General features: G+C 36.4%; 1 long non-coding RNA gene across 1 annotated transcript; it reads left to right on the top strand.

Moving 5' to 3' along the window:
- The first annotated feature begins 1,226 nt into the window (after positions 1–1,226).
- On the top strand, positions 1,227–7,975 carry LOC149098157 (uncharacterized). The gene is made up of 3 exons (XR_016203806.1): positions 1,227–1,338; positions 1,659–1,728; positions 7,849–7,975. It is a non-coding gene; the product is annotated as an uncharacterized LOC149098157 (long non-coding RNA).
- Positions 7,976–8,996: the final 1,021 nt, after the last annotated feature.

Below are 8,996 nucleotides of genomic sequence, written 5' to 3'. Positions count from 1 at the left end.
CTCTTTTCTTTTTCATGGAGGTTTTAAAAAAGATATGCTGAGAGAAAACAAGTCCATTTTGTACGACAGTGCGTGGCTCTAATGTTCTTTGGTACAAAGTAAGTATTGCAAACATCTTGGTTCAGATAGACCAGATATTATCTTTGCAGTTTTCTATTCATTAACTGAGAAATGTTGTTTAAATGTACGACCAAAGCTCAGCAGTAACGTTCATAAAATATTTATTGCCGGTGTTAGAAATTTATCTGCAACTTGCCTCACTTGGTTTCTGGAAAATTTATGACACGAAGGACTGAAAATTTGCCAATGTAAGAAAAGCAACTTCGTTAGCTCTTGGACTGAGTGGTTTCAATTAGTAGTTCACTGCTTGCTAATGGCTGGAAACGCTTTTTCCCTACAATAAGTCCAGCACCTCAAATTTTCCGTTTTTTTCGGTTTCAGTCCAAAGTTAATAAAATCTCCTTCCATGTCAATACATTTCAAAGTATCTTGCAGAGAAAATCTTTGACTATTTTAATGTCCTCGGCAGAACCAGGAAGTTTGTTTCAGATTTGCCAGCCAACAAAAATTTAGTGTTTTCTTAAATAATTTTACCATACAGTATTGATACCTGCTTTAAGAAGTCACTGCAGAATTGTCTGTTATTAAATTTATAAACACGTCTCGAATTTGCTGATGAAAAAAATAGTTTGTTTTATGTTTTATCTCCCTTTTTGCCAGGTGAACTCGGATATTGAAGAGAAAGTGTGGCCATTTTGGATTGCAGTGTGTAATTCTCGAACGCTGGTGCACTATGACATATTGGAAAAATCTTAATTCAGATAAGTTCACCCTTTCCTTATTTTACTTGAATTTGTCGTCGACCACTTAAATAACTGTGTCATTCCAAGTATCCTGTAGAGAAATCTAATCGGAAGTAGTGAAAGATTAAATTTTGATCCTGTGGTGAGCGTGGGACAAAGAATTGAACATCTCAGTTCGTGACGGGATTCGAACCCATAAACTCTTAGATACCGGTTGGGCAACGAGGAATTGTTCTGATGTCCGAACGAATTCTTAAAAGTAACACGATTGCGAGAGATTTGTTCATCAATTTCAACAAAGTAATGCTTTAGAAAAGCACTGTAAATGTGTATTTAGGGGCAAATATTCGAAATTAACACAACTGGAGTTCCGATAATCGTTGAAAAGTAATTTAACTTGTTGTCTTTTGCTCGTCTTATCACCAGGTTGAATGCAAACATCGTTTCAATGGAAAGTGTAGCCATGCTGGATCAAAGTGTGTAAGCTTTCGAAGCCTGGTTCAAGCTGACAGCCATTGAAAACACCTTTTTTCAGGTAAGTCGTTTTCTTCTCTGTTTACCATTGAACGGTTTCAGTCCAAAGGGTAACCATATAAATGCCTTCCTGACCCTTGTTATAAGTATCTCAGTTGGAGAGAAAATATTGCAATCAGGATATATTGTAACTAGTGAGAAGAATTTTACTTGAAGATTGGAGACTTGTCCAATGACATAATGGAATCAAAGTTAACAGAATAAAACAACATGCTGGTGTTAATAATTAGAACTTTCGTAAGAACATTGTGAAAACAGTAAGTGTTAAGTGATACAATCAATATTAACCAGCTATTTTGCTGATGTTTCCTTTCTTTCTAGGTTAAATGCAATTTCAAAGAAATATGTAGTCATTTTGGATTGCAGTGTACTGGCTCTTGGACCCTGGCCTGTAAATATCTTACTTCAGATAAGTCGTTTTCTTGTTTCTCTAGTCGTTTATCATTAACGGATTCAGTCCAAGAGTGATCAAAATATAACCTCATCGTACCTCGTTGCGTTGTCAAGTATGTTACAAAGGCAATGTTACCAAATTCATAAACTAAGAACAAAAGAAATGTATGACAATCAATTGGGAAAATTAATATTTTGAGTACGAGACTGAAGTGAAAGGTTGAACATCGCAATTTATTATTTTAAAGGACAACTTGAAACGGAACAATATTCTCCGCAATGTAAAATTGAAGTGCTTTTTCCTGACATTTTGAATTCAAATTTAACAGAATAAAAACGTGGTGGTGGTACTAGTAATTGTTGCAAATTTATTTTGATATAAACATTGTGAAAAACAAAGATTCTAAAGTGGCATTTCAGCTTACTCTCGGCTTGGCTTTGCGAACGAAGACTGTTTGAGGAAGTGATCCTCTTATGTTGCAGACAGAGAACCATGTACGACAATTTACGAGAACAATTCCAGTTTAATAGTACAAGGATAATTTGCAGTGCGAACAATGCTTTCCTTATACGAGGCCGCAAATGAACTTTAAAGGTGATTCATTTAGAGAGCGAATTGCTCAAAATCAAATTTGTTTTAAAATAGTATTGCCAGGCATTCAAGAACAAACAGCAACTTAATTTATAACGACTAATAGAGCTCATGACTTTATCGGCATGACAATTCTAATTGCGCTTTGGCAAACACGATCATTTTTTGGTCATCAATGTTCGGAGCTTGACCAAAATCTATATAAACATGCCCTACTTCTTCGTCTGTGTAACTGATATAAGTACAGTGTTAAACATGGAGGTGAATGAAAAAATATCATCGCCTAGGGCAAATTACTGTCTTGCTACACCATTTAATATGGAAAATTAACGTTTAGAACAGATAAAACAGAATTAATTTTTCAGGTGGCTAAAAATATTTACGAGCGTTGTTTGGTTTCGATACGTACTTGCATGTGTCCGGGCACAAGTGGGCTCAAGCCTTGAGAGAAATGTCATGTTTTCGATGTAGCGATGTTTCACCGACATAGATTTCAAAGTGTAGTTTGAGTATTTTCTTTTTCTCAAGAAAACAACAGTTTGTTGCATGTGAATAAAGTTTTTGTGTCAGTATTCAAGCAATGTGACGCTAGTCTCGCAGGGTAGCTGAAATGATAAATTGAAGTAATGGTCGATACATTTTGAAACAAACAGCAAAAAGAAAAAAATGGACCCAGAGAAAAATAGATAAATAAAACAAGTACACAGGTCAAAAGGTGTCAAAACTACTGTTTACACATATGAAATGTAGTAATGAAATGGAAATAGATAAAATAGAATCGAAAACTGTAGAAAGCTTTGAATTTACATAGTATGTTAATTGCTACACGCGCAGTCTCCCGCTTCCTTGGAATGTCGTTTTCCGTAATAAATAAACAATCTTTAATCTAAGCAGGAGCCATAACCGGGGACAGAGACCGTAAGTCTCGGGATCTGCGCGCACCTAATGATAGGGAGCACGTTTGCTATTTTTAGAACAAATTGCGCCACCTTGACGACATACATCCGCGCGGATCCACGCACATGTCGTGGGTTCTCGCGTGGATGTTGTCTAAAGAATAAAGTTTATGTAAGAAATCTCTCTACTCTGGTATCGAGGTAATTTGTGAATTTCTCAAACAGTGCTTAATCATAACCAAAACCTGTTTTTGATAGTTTCTTATTATTTCTGGTCGTTTGGCAAGTTTGCAAAAATTTTTGGAAGGAAAGTCCGACACGTACAAGTAGCTCCAGGGCGTGCACTTTAAAGTCCGAGTCGGTGTTGTAGCTAATGGGCAACAAATCTTGACAAAGATTTCTTTCGTTATCTTTTGTGCTGAGATTCTGCAACAATTTTCACCAACGCCAAAAGGCTACTATCGTGTGTGTTTCTTCAACGTAGTGAAATTTTACACAGCTGCGAAAATAAAATAGACAAGGAGTTTTGATAACTCAGCCAACAAAATCGAAATCGTTATTCGAGTTGATTAAAGAAAGCGTCATCGTAATTTTGCTGATTATTCCTGCTGTGTTCATATATTTTCAGCTAAGCAGTTTAATATGTTCTCAAACATTTATCAACCTTGAACATATTTAAAAACTAGAGATATTATTGCGGAAGTCCAATTTGTCATGTTTACTGACTGTACAAAACACGCATCGGCGGGCGCTCTTATTCATCGACAACAGACAATTTGTTGAATTTTTACACAAAGCCTCGCCGTATCTACAGACGTAAACTTATTGGGCCTTGATGAAATATCAAGTGTTGCTTACAATTCAGGCGAAATGCAAACTTGCAATTTTTTACTACTTTTCGGTTGTGATAGACTCTGGCGAAATCCCCGCAAGCGTGTGGCAAGAGGAGGGAAACTTTGAAGTCCTAAAACGCTGCAATATCCAAATTTTTCCAACTAGTTTTTTTGCTGTGTTACGGAAAAGCTGTTAATCTTCAGCGTATCTGAAATTTACAGTGGAGTAAAGTGGAACTCTTGTAAAAGAAGCAGCGGTACGCAACTTGGTCTGAGTGATATAAAACGGGACATACCTAAATTCGACATTGTCTTACTTCAGTCGAATTGGAGCAGCTTACGACGAAAATAATTAAACAAAATTCCAACAGACATAAACGTATTGAGTTGTGGGCCAAAAGCATAAAACATATCGGTAATTTCGGATGCCGTTTTCCCCGCGCTACAACCGCAAAAATCCTCGCAGCATGTATACGCGCTTTCCTTACACGATGGCGCAATTTGTTCTAAAAATAGAAAAATTGTCCCATATCATAGGGACAGCTCCAATACTAGAAATGGCGCGTGCTTACGGTCTCCGTCGTCCCCGATTATGACTCCTGATCTAAACTCATTTTAGCAACTCAGTGTATAATTTTCACATCGATTCGACATAGGGAAGATTAGTTCAAAGTTATTGCATTGAAAAACGTTATTATCATAAGTTAGAAACTAGTCTCAGTGCAGGAACCGTGATTTCACAAGAAGTATTTACAATCAGTATTGCTGAGGAAAGGTTTCAAGACATAATTATCATTAAGGTTTAATTTTTGCTTTGGAACTTTTGAACAAACCTTTTGAATATTAATCATATTCGTCTATCCTTTTCATCTTTTATATGGAGTTCTTAAAATGAAACAAATTTTAGAACATGCAAAGGGTGAAGGTTAACTGAGTGTCTCTTTCCATGCTCATCAAATTATAAATGCTGTATAGTAATAAAAGATATATGCAGTATGTGGTGATTAATCATCTAGGAATGTTAATTTTCGTGCAATAACTTGTCAGGTAAAAATGATATCGTGCTTTTGAAAAAGACCTCCATCTTGGATTTCAAAATTTTGCAAATATGTCAAAAAGTTTGAAAATACTAAAAAATATGGTGATTCAATTTTTTTTTTTAAATAAGACTTTGTAAAAACCAAAACAATCTCTAAAACATAAACTTGAGCTTAGAAAGGTACACCAAAATTCATAAAACACCTTTGAGTGTGCTTGTTTGCCACAGGAACGTCAAGAAAAGCAGTGAACTAATTGACACAACAAAACGTTCCCTGATTGTTTAAACAAGGAGTTACCAAGTTTAGTTATTTATATTGACCTGCGTCAGTTTCCATTGTTTTCACTTTATCAAGATACTGGAAAGAGCATTGACCTAAATACTGTTTCGAGACGCATTGGCAATAATTAAAGTGAGATAAGAAAGTACTTAAACACAATACATTTGAACATGGTTAATAAAGGGAAATGGTTATGAATCATGGCAAATTTCTTTGTTGTATGTTTTTGTTGGCTGTTTGGGGCGGGGGAGGGGGGGGGGGGGAGGTTGACCGTGCACAAAATCTGGAAGAATCCAAAAAGTGGTTATGTTTGCTCATACAACTAACCAATAGAAACATTGCGATTACGTAATTCATGCACAGTCTAGGAGCATAAAACAAAAAGATGTACAGGGTCAAAGACCTTCCAACATAACTCTTAGCCTGTTTGTTTGCTTTTTTGATGTTTGGTGGGATCCTTAACCATTCCCTCTATTAACGATGATTTGAACAAATGCAACTGTCTTAAGGATATGCTTGAAATTGTATCGATGACCTATAAGAAACTGGAACCGAGAATCAAACACGTAACCGTGAGGAAATTTAGTCGTGGACATGTTAACAGGTCGTTAATAATTTGCAGCAGGAAATCATTTCACATCATTGCTGATAAAGGCTGTATTTTCACCCCGCATTTGTAAGTCTATTTCTTAGCTGGTCGGTAATAGCAGATCGAGTTTTGATGTTGTTTCCGAAGCAATATTTGTTTTTCAACTCCTTGGCAGGCGAGTGTACTATGGTTTCTGATAGTTGAATAAGCGACGCTTTGGCAAGCAGTGAGAACACAAGGTCAATTTGCAAGGACCGACGTAACCTAATAAAAAAAGAAGTACCGGATCCTGTCCCTGTAAAGGATGTAATTGGACTTGGTGATGTCGGACTACTGACAAAGACGCTAGGCTGATAAAAAGGTTTCAGAACGACATAATCAATTCATATATTTCGAAAAGCTTAACAAAAACGTCCAGTGCCTTGAAAAGATTGCAGAGGCTTTGTTTTTGATTTTTCGGTTTTACGTTCTTTGATCAATAATATCAATACTTTGGAAGCATGAATCAGTGGTACTCAATTAAAAGTTAAAGGGACACAGTCAGCTGGAGCACATGCGCATTAGATACCATTTGATTTGATAGTTAATTTGCATATCACAGAGACACGATCCATACTGTTTTTTAACCAAATATGATACACTTTTTCAAAGTGAGAAAACTAGTGTCCAGGTCAGCGCGGTCCCAAAGCCGACTGTGTCCCTTTAAGGATACCAAAAACATAAAAAACCATCTTTGACAAGAGGTGCTGTTTTCTGTAAGCGATAATCCAACCAAGTATTAACACAGCGGAGAAGGGTTTAAGTTTTGTATCACTCGACTTCAGTTTGCAGAGAAATATTGGGCCACGGCTCATCCAAGGATGCGAATAAGACAAGTGAAAATGAATATGTCAGTTTCTTTCTTAAGATTTGTTAAGTGCAGTTCAGAAAACCTGAAAAAAGACATTAAATGCAAGTCATTTCTTCCCTTCTGGTTCAGATCGAGGCAGAGCGTGTTGTTGATCATAAGTAAGGAAACAAGGTCGTGTCAACATGCCAGCAGAAGTAAATAGTTGCTGCAAAGTTAAAGTTTTAACTTTGAAAATGAAATTTACAATTTTAACTTTAACATTTCTAGGTCCAGAAATGTTTTCTAACAAAAGAATTCACAAAGTCAATCATTCTTCATAATGATTTCATGAAAACGTTTTATTGTGATCACTCTTGATCATTATGTAAGAATTAATAACCAACAGTTATTGTGCTTGACAACGGTACAGTAATCTGTTTATCATTAGTACAAGTCTACCGGATTATACTAATGCAATACTGCATTCTGATTGGCGAGGGTATATCTTGTACGATCACCATTACTATTCAGTGGTTGAAGATTGTCTGCAAAACAGGGACATTTTTTCTCGTCTCACCGAAGTTTCGGAAGAGGATTTAGAAATATTGAACGGATAATCAAATTCTCCAGAAGGCTCAGTGAAACAAGGCCATTTGCCGTCACAGCACTCGCAATTTTAGAAAAAAAAAACTGATAATCGTTCGGACAAAGCTGAAAGATGGACTCAAAAGAGAGTTCCTTCTGCGCTCGATAACACTATGGTGACGTTTTAAAGTGTAGAGATTTAATTGGCAATCATTTAGTAAGAGTTCTATACTTAAACGACTAGTTCATTTTGCTTAGTACTTGTTTATTTTTTTCTGAAGCCAAAAGCTAGCGTTACCTTGTGAACATTTCATTATGTATGTAAGTACCGTAAGTTTTATTTGGAAAGAAAATATAGAACAAGTAGGAGAGTATCGCAGCAGCACCCTCACTCCGACAGTTCATCGCATAATAATACATGTTGATTCTGCGTGACACATTCTGATGAACTGTTAATATTTGATTCGATCAACAGGTAGCCTGAGGAATAGTAAAGAAAGTGAACAATGATACACCACAGCGAACAACTGGCTAAAAGACAAATGCAGAAACACTTTCAAATAAATTCTCTTTGAGCTTGGAAATAAACTTTAAGAAAAGCACCTGTACTCCGTTTATCGTAAATCTGTTGATCCTCAGAGTAAGTTACGATGGAATAGTTGAATAACAAATGAAGCTGACGTGAATATATATAATATTAAGTCTGTATGAGGGAAGAATAAAAAGATAGAGATTTTCGCAAATAACGAAAGTAAACTTAGCTGATGTAAGGAAGGTGCAAAAAGCAAATTAAAGACTAGACTCCAATAAGCTCTTACACCTTCCTGTGATAAAATATTATTTAGAAAATAACTGTAGAAAAAAATATGCCGCAGAACCAGAAAGGTGAGTGCGGTTAAACATGTGTCGTTGTCCTTTACTTTGCGTTTAAATTCAGTTTTATCCAATGAACATTACTCATTCCCAAAGCAGAGGGCAATGCCAGAAAAAAATCGTCAGATAAAAAAAAATCGTGAGATACCCCTACACAAGCCATTGTGCACAGTAGTTTATTTTCGGCCAAAAATCCCCCACCATCTTACAGGGAAAGATTGTTCGAAGAGTCCTAATTCCTGTCCCCCAAAACCCCCGCTCCCCTGATTGAAACAATCGCGAAGGAGGATTAAACCTCGTCCATAATCCTTTACTTTCCTAGAGAGAATATTCGGAGAGGAAGTTTAACTCTCATCCATAATCCTCCACTCGTCCTTTAAAGTTCAAAAAGGGGTGGTAGTATGAGGTAGACTTCCTCCCAAAGTACTTTTCTCTGAGAGGGTTAGAGGTTAAGAAGTAGCGGTAAGACTAAACTACACTGTGTCGACACTATGGGCATAAATAAGCAGTCTAGTCTTTCAGCCATTTCCGAAACCTTGACCATCTTAAAGAAAATTACTTTGGGAGGAAGTTTTACTGAAAATGTAACCACTTTTGACTTTTAAAGAAAAGATTAAGAGATTATGGTTAAGACATAACCTTCCCTCCAAATCTCCTTCCTAGGAAAGTAGAGGATTATAGAAAAAATTTCTTCCTCACGCACGATTGTTTCATTCAGTGGAGTGGAGGTTTGAGGAACAGAAATTATGC

Source organism: Orbicella faveolata, unplaced genomic scaffold, assembly GCF_042242905.1.
Source record: "Orbicella faveolata isolate gen_17 unplaced genomic scaffold, um_ofav_v1 contig_46, whole genome shotgun sequence".
NCBI classification, from domain to species: Eukaryota; Metazoa; Cnidaria; class Anthozoa; order Scleractinia; family Merulinidae; genus Orbicella; species Orbicella faveolata.
This window is presented reverse-complemented; position numbering and strand designations above follow the sequence as displayed.